At 38.0% G+C, this 12,296-nt stretch overlaps 1 protein-coding gene across 6 annotated transcripts in view; it reads left to right on the top strand.

Annotated features, from left to right (window-relative positions):
- The first annotated feature begins 3,127 nt into the window (after nucleotides 1–3,127).
- Nucleotides 3,128–12,296, top strand: part of pparab (peroxisome proliferator-activated receptor alpha b) — a 32,731-nt gene continuing 23,562 nt past the window's right edge. The window contains exons 1-3 of one of the 6 annotated variants that reach the window (XM_083546424.1): nucleotides 3,179–3,403; nucleotides 3,535–3,693; nucleotides 10,165–10,313. The gene's annotated coding sequence lies outside the window, so the exon portion shown is untranslated. Of the gene's footprint in view, nucleotides 3,404–3,534; nucleotides 3,694–10,164; nucleotides 10,314–12,296 lie in introns of all 6 variants that reach the window. The other 5 variants (XM_083546425.1, XM_083546421.1, XM_083546426.1 and 2 more) reach the window with 5 other exon arrangements.

The following is a 12,296-nucleotide window of genomic DNA, read 5'->3' as shown; positions in this document are numbered from 1 at the left end:
TGTCCATCTATTTTCTGTCTGTCTGTCTGTCTGTCTATCTATCTATCTATCTATCTATCTATCTATCTATCTATCTATCTATCTATCTATCTATCTATCTATCTATCTATCTATCTATCCACTGTCTGTCTGTCTGTCTGTCTGTCTGTCTGTCTGTCTGTCTGTCTGTCTGTCTGTCTGTCTGTCTATCTATCTATCTATCTATCTATCTATCTATCTATTTATTTATTTATTTATTTATTTATTTATTTATTTATTTATTTATTTATTTATCTATCTATTTGAAGATGGGAGAGATATGAATTTATCTCTCCCAAATGAAGAGGGTTAAATACAAGAATAAATACATTACATGTTTGACGCCACTATGCACTGTATATGCTGCATACCCCATTTCTATGCCTCCATATTTGTCAGTTTTTCTTATCTGTGATTTATCAATGCACAAATTTCCATTCATGTAGTGTTAGCAGTGACATGGAGTATTATAAATTGGAAATCCTACAGTTGAGTAAGCAGTGATTAACTACTTCTTTTGAAATAGTTACTGAAATCACTATTCTTTTATTGCAAAAGCCATATGCAGAAGCTCATGAGGTTCACTCTGTGTGTCATGAAATCATCCAGACGTTTTTTAAAGCATGCCGTTTTTGAAGCATGCTGCCCTGGGGAGATGGGCCGAGATACACAGGCACTGAGGAGGAGAACAGATTTCTGGGTATATTGCAAAACAGTCCTGATGTCCTCATGTTCAGACCCCCCAGGGAAACTGGCAAAGGCTCTGCTTCACTTCAAGTCAGGAGTAGCTCAAGCAGAGGCAGTGAGCCAAAGGGCTTCAACCCATCATGAGCTGAGAACAGGGCCATGAACAAACCAGCTGCTTATGGCCCCTTGAGTCCTTTACCCCACCCAGGATATGGAGAACAAGCATGTCTACACCATTGTCCATCTAGTGATCTTTGCCTGCACAAAGCATGAAACAACCTTTTATTTATTTATTTAATACTATGAAAAAAAATATATTTATGTTCGTTTAGGACTTTGGGGCTGTTGTCTACTATTAAGGTTGCTGTAGGTAGTGTAGGTATACTTTAGCTGCAAGTACAGACAGCGCCAGCTGTTGGTGAGTCTACTGATTCCCAATGCCCACATTATAAATCAGATTCTGGTTGTTCACATCCAAATGTTATTAAAAAAATTATTTTCAACTCATTTTATATTTGTAGCATGAGCACTGATACTGCAATTAGCAAAATCTCACCATATGGTAAGGGTGACCAAGGAATTCCTTTAAAGCCTGCTTCATCACTTGGTTTCTTAATTGTAGCAGCTTAGGATGTTTTTTTCTTGACATTCCCTACACTAACTTTGCTTTTTGCGGACCCAACATGAATGTATGTGTAGATAAAAACAGTGAATTTCTGATACAATATGTTTGTTTCATAAAAACTTGATCATTGCATCAGTTAACTACTTTCATGCATTTATTCTTACATTGATTATATTCTTTCACTCCTCAAATTTTGACTGCTCCAATGTATTTAACTGTCTTAAAAAACGATTCAATCACAGTATGAGCACCTGTACATGATTGAAATTACACTTATGCATAGTTAATGTTATAGTCATCTGTTGCAGTATTACATCTTATACACACTGTAGATTCAACAGAAATATCTGTAATACTTTGGTAATGGCACATTTCTGAACAATAAAACAATTTTAGATGGTGACCATGTAACCTCGATATACCTGAATATACTGATGCCTGTGTAGATTAAAATTTTACTGACGTCTCATTATAATTTAATACAATAATGTCCCAGAATACCTAAATTCACGGATGTCCCATGATACCTGTATTCACAGATGTCCCAATATTCTTGACTTTAATATCCCATTATACCAGAATTCACTGATGTTCCAGTATACCTGAATTAACTGTTGCGCCAATTTATGTCACTTCACCGATTCCCTGTTATACCCAAATAACTTTTGCACCTATATTCCTAAATTCACCGATGTCCCAGTATATCTAAATTAACTTATGCGCCCATAGACCTAACATCACCGGTGTCCCAGTATACCTTAATACACCAATGTCCCAGTATACATGAATTCACTAATGTCCCAGTACATCTGAAGTCACAGATGTCCCAGTATATCTGTATGAACTTATGCGCCGATAAACCTGACATCACCGATGTCCCAGTATACCTAAATACACCAATGTCCCAGTTCCCCAAATTCAAAGATATCCCAGTCCATCTGAAGTCACAGATGTCCCAGTATAAAAGAATTCACCACTTTCCCAGTATACGTAAATTTACTAATGTCCCACTAAACTATAATTCACTGATGTCCCAGTATACCCCAATTCATAGATGTCACAGTATAGCTGAATCAACCAGTATATGTAAATTTACTAATGTCCCAGTAAACCATAATTGACCGATGTCCCAGTATACCTGAATCAACCAGTATACGTGAATTTAATAGTGTCCCAGTAAACCATAAATCACAGATGTCCCAGTATACCCCAATTCATAGATGTCCCAGTATACCTGAATCAACCAGTATACGTGAATTTACTAATGTCCCAGTAAACCATAATTCACCGATGTCCCAGTATACCTGAATCAACCAGTATACGTGAATTTACTAATGTCCCAGTAAACCATAATTCACCGATGTCCCAGTATAACTGAATTAACTTTTGCGCCAATAATTCTGACTTTCCAATTTAATTTCCATCAACGTCCCAGTAAACCTGAAATAACTATTATTCTAATAATTTTTAATAATTTTTTTATTTGAATACACTGGATATCCCAGTAAGTCACTGGTGTGTCACTCAGGAATAAACTTACACTGATAAGGAACAAATTTATAGGCACGAAATGATGCAACTTTTTTATAAAACGTTATAACCGCTTTATATCTACAATGGTAATTGTGATATATAAATAAAAAAATTAGTTGAAATATATGAATGGTGTTGAAACTCGGAGCTCGGCTCTCCTCTGAGGGATGAGGGGGGGGGGGCGTCACGTGCTCGCGCTTTAGCTCGCATTCCCATTGGCCCAAACCGTAGGTGTGTCTGGGGCGGGGATTTGGGGTGGGCGGTGCGTGCTTGATCGTTTCCACGGCTACGGCGCGAGCTCCTGTTTGGTGACGCGACTTCCGGGAGTGTTTGGTCGGGGCACTCGGCGGACGGCGGCGGGGGGGGGGGGGAAGCAGGAGCAGGAGCAGGAGCGGAGACTTTGACAGCGGCGGACAAACAAGGACGCGTGGAAGGAGACGCACGATCGTTCCCCACGCTTTGTCTCCAGTGCCGATCCCTGGTCTTCTCCTCCTCAAGCCTGCGGAGAACTTTCGCAACGTGGACGCACGGCGCCTCCAGGTAGACCATGTCTTTCCTGTAGACCTGCGCACTCTGTGGTTTATTTACAATGCTGTAGTAAAAAAAAAAGTAGGCGTCGGCCTGCAGTGTCTAAAGCTGTCTACTAACATACTCACTCCTCTTCTAACCAGACTGTCAAAACTCCAACTTGACCAGCCCCAAGAATGGTTCTTGATGGTGCCTCCTTGAAAAACTTCAGAAGGCACACTTCTGTCATTCTCCTAGATCTCCTACATCATCTCGATACATTAGAAAAGCTGTCAACTTGTCTTTTCGTTTAGTTTCTTCATGTACGTCTGTCTTTCTTCTTTCTACTTGATCCCACAATACCAAATCAGACCACTCTCAAAAACCTCATTACATAACCCCCACCAAAGACGGCGTTCCTGCCATTGCTTCTCCAGCACCTTCGTTCTTTCCCTCGATTATCTTATCAGACATCAACATCTCCTTGGTGTCACTTCCATAGTGTGGAAATACATTTGATTTATTATTAAAGAAAAAAAAGTTTAAACTAAACCAAAGAGACCAAGATGTTTTTTACGGAGGAGAGTCCAAGAACACAGATCTGCTCTCGGTAGTCAGCGGATAGACTGCACAAGGAAAATGCAAGTCAGATAAATGACGAATATTGTGTGTGCAGATGCAAACATCAGGGTTATTAACCATTAGTTTATCTAATGCATGTTATGCATAAATATATGCATAATATGCATATGCATAATATGCATATATTATGCATATTATGCTCCTGCTCCTTTTTTTCAGCTTTTTCGGGCGTGAGAGGATTATAGGATCAAAACTTAATTGATGGTACTCAGGTCAACTCTATCCTACATCTTATATCGGATAACGATTAAAAAATCTGACGTAAAGCGTCGGATATGCTGAGACTTTAACCATGAATTAAACCACCGATTATTAATTTACCTCAATCCTAGTTCCTTGAGTGTTTAAGTACCAAACTGATTTTTTAAATTTTTTTTATTATTATTAATTTCTCCAAGTTCTCAACCAATAACATCAGGTTTGCTTTTACCCACAATGGCACACAGGTCACATCTCAGACCAATTGATTTTGCTTTTTAGAGGTAGTTAATATGAAACGCTGTGTTTGGAGAAGAACCCTGGAGATGCTCGATTAATTCCAGACGTACTCGGTGCACTCGAGCAAAACGTTCTGTTGTGTAAACTTTCGCACAGCGGAGTCGCTTCAATTTTGCGTTCGTTTCTGGTTTAATACATCAATGTTTTATTACTGGTTATATTACTGATCTAAAAGGTGAATAAAAAGGAGAATGTTTGAGATGTTGACATGAATTTCAGAATTTCTTTGTGCGCTCGAGCTGGCACATGTTTCACAGGTCCGTGCGAAAACTTCATGGCTGTGCATTATTTCAGATGAGATGCATTGAAGGGTCATTTGAACACAATCTCTTTAATACTGCTAATTAGACATTAGACAATACTGGGGAATTTTGGATGGGAAAGTGGGAGCTAAGTGGTTAAGGTTCTGGGTTACTGATCTGTAGGTCAGAGTTGAAGCCCCAGCACCACCAAACTGCCCCTGGTGGGCCTTTGACTCTTTGCTCAAATGCCCAAAATTATTATTTAAATTATTGAATTTACATATAGCAAATCCTAAGGAAATCATGGTCATGTCATTTATGACACGATGCAAATTGAATGTATAATCTGGTGGTATTTGTGACTTTGTTACATTGGCCGGGTTTCGAAGTTGCGGGTCTTTTACAGATATTTGCTGTTTGACAGACATAAATAGATATATATAGTGATTAATCCTAATACACTTTTTTATTTATTTCTTTTGTTTGGGTTTATTTATTCATTTAATAGTTTGTTTGTAAAAATGACAAAAAATGGTTGCTTCGGTTGTTGGAGTAATCAACGATGCCGAAGAGTTGCACAGGTTCCACCTCTGTCATTCCCGATGAGGTGAAGCGAAGTAGTGTAAACAGAGCACGGTTGTTAAAGCAGCCCCGGACATGAAGCATGAAGCAGACTGATATGTTTGATCATGTGGGGTCCGGCTGAGAAAATCTCCTGAAAGAACCTGCCTTTTTGTTTATAGCTTTCATGGTGCATGCAGAAGACAGGTTTCTATTGTTTTTTTGCACTTTACTCACGTTAGTGCATCTGTCTTCTTGTTTGGTCAGTTAATTGCAATATATGCGATACTGGATATAAAATGTAAATTGCCTGGAAATGGAAACACCCAGGCTTTTATCGTTTTTGAAAGACACTTGCATGTTCTTTTGGTTTATACGCAACAAACTAGGTACTGTAAAGGTTCATCCCAAAGAATCGTTCTTTCGGTTTCTCCCGTTAGGGGTCGCCACAGCGGATCATCCGCATGTTTGATTTGGCACATGTTTTTACACTGGATGCCCTTCCTAACGCAACCCTCCCCATTTATCCGGGCTTGGGACTGGCACTAAGAATGGCTGGAGTTGGTTACCTGACCGGGGATTGAACCGCAGTGGTGAGAGCGCCGCATCCTAATCACTAGACCACCAGGGAACCCTAAAAGTTCATCCCAAAGAAGCTCAATAGAAATTAGGTAGAGTGACTGGGCAGCCCATTCCATGATATATTACACTCGTCAACTGTTTGCTCTATGACAGAGCTTGAATGTACGTTTCTAGTTGTCTAGTTGTATGGTGATGTCGGTTCCAGTTGCATGGTGTCGAAGTATGGAATGGTAGCCATGTTGGCTCAGAATTTCCTTAAACCCGGAATAATTCTCCAACGTTCCCTGCTAGAGACGAAAACCGCAAACCATTAAGCTTGCACCTCCATGTTTGATTGTGTGGGTGAGGTAGTCTGTTAAAATCTTCTCTCCTGTTCTTCGACTTACATAAGTTCTTCTGTTAGAGACAAAAATGTCAAACTTGGATACATCTGTCCAGTCATTTAAAGTCCAGTTCCTTTGTGTTTTTTTTACATGCATGCTTCTCAAAATACCATAGAAGACTAGGTGTTTCCAAACGTTTCTATATACACGCACTAGCTTTCAATCTAGCAATGGAATCAACGTATATTTGGTGTCAGATAAGGATCAAGGTCTTCTTTCCCATATTCCCTCAGGGATGTTAAAGCTAAGGTGTTGGAAGGTTGTGGGTTTAGATCCTTTCACCACCTAGATGCAACTGCTGGACCCTTAAACAAGGCCCTTAATCCTCAACCGCTCGGTTGTATAAATAGGGTAACTGCAAAAGAACTGGAAAAGAGGGTCTGGGGTTTTTTCTCGCCATCATCACTACTGGCTCTCCAATTAGGGATCAAACCTATGGAACCTATTCCATTCAAACCTATTTTAGATCTATTGATTTCTTTAAATAAATTTTTTTTCCAGCGCTATTAATTTAATTAATTTAAATACAATTAAATTGTAGTGGTAAAGTAACTTGAAGAATGGTTTGTAGCTGAAAACAGATTGTGATAGCTTTTCTTGTCTGCACAAGCCAGAACATGCCACTTATTTCTAGCATTATGTATTGCTGGGTGTAATGACTTACTGCAAAACTTCTGGCTTTTCTTGCATTTCTCTCTCGCTCTCTCGCTCTCTCTCGCTTTCTTTTTTTTTCGGCTTCCTTGATTCGTTCATTCTTTGTGAGCCTTTGCTCTGGCAGGCGTGAGAAAGAGCGCTTCAGGTTTGGAATCTGAGCCGTCTAATCAGGGCCTGTTCTCAGCTCTCGCTCTCTTTCTCTCTTTAGTACTTGTTCTTTAGCCCTTTTTTTTTCTTCTTCTTGCGCAAACTGAACTTTCTGGTTCTACTAACTGTCCATCTGCTGGTCTGCTCCTGCATGTCAACATACATTTTTGTTCCTATATGGATAGTGCGTCTCACCCGTACCTACACGGATCATTATAGAAGCGTGTGCGCTCCTTTGATTGCATACTCTTGTGTTGTTAAGCTCGTGTATTGTCATGAAAGTAAGTAAAGATTTGGTTGCTAATAGAGCGCGAGTGTTTGCTTTCTGGAACGGATTCTGAGGTTTTGACATCCTCGAGTGACATCAGTCATCGCTCAAATGAGCTTTTTCAGGGCCAGAAATGACTACAAAAAACGCTACTACAACGTGGTTGGAGTTTTTGGTGTGTTTTTGTGTAAAACTGTATCCTATCTGTACTACAGTATATTATACATGGGAATTCACTTGCAAGCTATAATAATTGTGTTATGTTCAGTAACACACTCATTAGGAGTTAAAAACTTTGCGAATGCCCTCAAGGAGTTTTTCTCTATAAATCACTATACATCACTCAGATCTCCTAGATCACAAGCAAACTTTTAAGGAAGTTATTACAATTAAGATATACTGTATGAAAAAAAAGTACTGGGACACCTGTCTTCTCCAGCCATATTTGGTTTTTCTTTAAAATGTTCCCACTATTTTGGAGGGACACGAGTGTAAAGAATGTCTTTGGATGCGGTAGCATGACATTGCACCACGCAAGCTCCATGAAGATCTGCTTTACATGGTTTGAAGTGGAAGATCTGCTTTAGAGCATTGACCTCAACTCTATTGAACACCTTTGGGATGAACTGGAATGCTGACTGCACCCCAGGCCACCTCACCTCACCTACATCAGTACCTGACTTTACTAACACCCTTGTGGCTGATTGAGCATAAAATGTCCACAAGCACACTCCAAAATCAAGTGGATATCTTCCCAGAAGAGTGGAGGTTATTATAGACACACAAACCATTGTTTATGTAGTGTATATTAAACCCCATATAGGCCTTTTCCTACTAAATGACTGAAGTAACATAAAAGAAAAGTGCTTTATATTTCTTTTGGCATATACTGTCATATTTATTAAACTGGCAGATTACACCTAAGTGTCCCCCATGTGCAATAGCTAAGAAGTGTATAAGTGATGTCCACAGCACTAGATTATGATGAGCCCATCCCTAAAACAGCCCACTGGAAAATGTAACAGGACCCTCACAGCTGTCAGGCAATCTGTAGCATTTGCCACCGCACGTTGTCCTTGTTGTGCCTCAAAACCAGACGAAAACAAATTCAAAATTGGAGGACACGCCCTCTTTTATTATCTTTGTCTGTTCTATTCTGTAGGTGTCTGTCAGGCAAAATAAGATGAAATGGAAAATTACTTTTCTGGTTTGTTAGGTTTTGTTTTCAATGTGGTCGACTGAACAACAAGGTATAAAATAGACTGGTGTGTGAAACAGCACCGATGACCTTCAGAGGAAGGACAATGCATACAGGCCCCATTCTTAAATAATTTCATTTTTTTAGGCTTTCAGCTATTTTGAATATACTATACTGAAAAGCACCGCTGGCTTTTTTTTTCCCCCCCAAATGCCACCATTTAGAACAGAGATTCCCATACTAGGCCATTCAATATATATAAAAAGAGCAGTGGTGCATGAAGTACACAAACCATGTACTTGAGTTAAAGTAGAAATACAGAAGGTAATATATTACTCCAATCAATGTAAAAGTGCTCCAATTAAACTTTCCCTTGAGTAAAAGTGCAAAACATGTAAGTATCCAAATGATTTATTACGGCTATATGATGTTCTAGTATAGTATTTTTAGACTCTTTGCTTAAACAACTCAGTTTATGTGAAAAGACCCTGTTACGTTTACCACACCAATCTATTAATAGAATGATATTAATTAGTCAAACGTTGATTTATATCTATTTAAATGATCATGAGCCCGAAAACGTCTTTGCAACTACATATTTCGTTTTGTGGCGAGTTCGAGTCAGGAGTTTTTTCCATCATTTATTACTCTTACAATGTTGTGCTTGCTGTTGCACTGACGCTGAACTGTATGTTCGTGCTAAATAGATTTCACCAAGCGGCAATCAAAAACGCTACGCAATCGTAGCCCACGCTCTACACCGATTGGTGGCTTGCTGCGTGCTCGACCAGTTTTTTTCCACTCATAAATAAAAAAGAAAGACAGATTTCGCAAAATGTAAAAAGTTGAGTACAAAGTAAGATATTTGACTTCAACCCTAAATGGAAATGCTTTAGTAAAGCACAGAAAAAGAAGATTCTTAAGTACAATGAAGAATTAGATTTACTTCAGTACTGTCCACCACGGGAAAAGAAACAGCAAAAAAACGAGTTTTTCATTTTTAATTTAGCTTAATGTTTGTTTTGGGGGAGGTCGGGGGGCGGGGGGGGGGGTGCTGTCACAGGGATGGGTTTCGCAAGTGAACACTGTAAAGTACAGGAACTGACTCTCATCTGCATTATATACTTTTTTCAGCCCAGTTTGGAAACACGAGAGAAGCTTCACGTATCTCATTAGCAGTCACTGATATTATGTAAGATGTAGTGCTTATAGATTGAAGTATTATTAGGTATTTAACTCTATAGTACTGTAAATGCGATTGTTTCTATGTTTTCATTGTAATGTAAGTTTCATTTTTAAAAAATGTATTATTTAAGCAGATAAGAAAGTCATAGTTTTATTTATTTGTGTATTTATTTATTAAGATTATGAAATCATCAATAAGGGGAATAATGGCATCTTTAATATTAATATAATTTACTTCAGGATAATGTAACATTTCTTTTTGACCCATGTCCCTTAGTCAAATTTGACACTTGGTCTGTCATTTGGAAAAGTTTTTTTATTTCCAAATTATATTAATTTAATAGCCTGCATTTATATAGCCATCTACAGTAATTGTTTGCAAAGACGTTATTCTCTAGTTCAATTGCCACATGCTGTTCTCTGCATCTATCCAGCAGTGCAAGTGGGTTGAAACCTCTGCCAAAGACCCAGTGCTGTGATTATTCATGGGAAGCTGTCTGATCCAGAGGATATCCCTCACCTGACTTTAGTACATAATCTTAAGACTGGACTGGACTGTATGGACAAAAGCACACATAACAAGGTATGGTTGGAGTTTTATATTGCTTGTTTCAGCACATTTTCCTCACATCGTTCTTCACATGAGCTTTGGTGCACCTTTAATTGTTTTTGATTCTGATTGGCCAGAAGGTTTTCTTCTATAACAGCATTTCTCTGTTATATTAGTGTCAGACCACAGATTTATATTAATGTCTAACATTAAACTAAATTCACAGGGACTTTTATCATAGATAGATCACATGAATGTGAATAAATCGGAAGATTTTCAGTTTGAAAATGCCAGTGGTTGTCGAATGTTTTCCAATAAACCGATTGTCCATGTACTGAAACGCCTGGAAATACATGCCAAGCATAAGATTCTTGTCATTTTTTTGCTTATTTACTTCCTGTGGAAATATTAAGGACTTATGATCACTATGATCAACTTGGAGCTTGTTACTCGTCTTTCTTAAGGAAAACCGATTTTCCGTAGGCATCGTCCGGTCGTTGATCCAATCAAGGAACAGTTACATTAAACTTCATGTTCACCAAGCAAATGTGCTTGACAAATGGTTCATCTCTGCAGATATATTTCAGATGTCCCAGTTATGGGACATTTTGAGAGCATTCTTCAGTCTAGCACATGACTGAGTTTTTGGAAATGTGGTGTAAAATATTCCAGAAGCCATAAAACTTTTTGAAAGCATATCTGCAACGTTCACAAGCAAAAAGCTTTGGATTTTATACAACTTTTGGTGTTTAAATAAACAACACGATAGTATTAAACCAAGAACTTGATCATCTTTAAGATTTAATACAGAATCAAACAAAAGCATTGAAGAGTTATTGTTGTTGAATAGTGTGATTTTGGGTCATAAAGCAGATGAGTGGCATTTTATTGTGGGGTGGAAAAATCCAAAATGGCCAAATATTTTGGGAATTCAGCAGGAAATAGCAGAAATTAGCTTTGTGGGTAAAAAAAAATAAAAAATGCATTCTGTATTATATTTTCTTACCAGATCTTCTAAGATGCCTCTCTGGCGCATCACAATGATTGATCCCTCCACATTTCTCTGCTTAACTACTCTGAATCCAAGATTCCACATTCTGTCAAAGCTCCCAGGAGTGCATTCGGAATTATCCATGCTCATTTTCTGACCATTGATATGTGTTTTGTTTTAGACAGGTTCAGGTTCTGTTCATTCATTTTTGTGCTTCGTGAATTGTGAGTTACGATGCCTTTTGTTCCTGTTTTGATTAAATATTGAATCGAATATTACGAATTACCTATCTGAATTATGAATATTACGAATATCGAATCTTGATTTTAACATTAAACAAATAGGGGAAATGAGTCATTTTCTCTTTCATTCATACTTTCACTGGGTGTGCTTAGAAACAAGCGAAAGGAATGATATAAAGAAAAATGACTAATTTCCCCTATTCATTTAATCACAGAGAGTGTAGTAATCAAAATCTCAATACCAAATATGATTGACTAAAGTGCACAATATTTCCCATCTAACATCCTGGAAGTAAATGCAAGTGAATTACATAGGACATCATTACTTTGGAAGAAACGTCCACCCTGAAGCCATTTGTGAAACTATATTTAAGAATAATATACAAACTGGAGAGATCAGTAGGAAAATATAGTGGTAGTGCTGCTTGCTGGGGTTCGGTGAGGTTTTTTGAGGTTGTCTGGGGGTCTTTCTTCACTGAATGTCTTATTTTTAGTGACGATTTTTTTTTAGCTTGTTCTTCACTAAAAGTCTTAAGTTGTTTTAAGTTGGTCTTCACTGAATGTCTAATTTTATGCATGGCATATCTGTAAGAATATGGAATATGGATTCTCTTTTACTGTCAGTCTCTTGTTAGTGATCCATATTAAAATCCTTGTGCAAAGATTAAACCGCTGATGGTGGATCAGTTTTTTTTACATTTGGGGTCGTTTTTTTAATTTATATATCATTTTTATTTATTTATTTTTTGCCCGGGAGTATACAGTATATGTAACATGGTTGCT

This window comes from Silurus aristotelis, assembly GCF_946808225.1.
Source record: "Silurus aristotelis genome assembly, chromosome: 7".
NCBI lineage: Eukaryota > Metazoa > Chordata > Actinopteri > Siluriformes > Siluridae > Silurus > Silurus aristotelis.
Note: the sequence above shows the minus strand (reverse complement) of the source record. Positions and strands in the feature narration are given on the sequence as shown.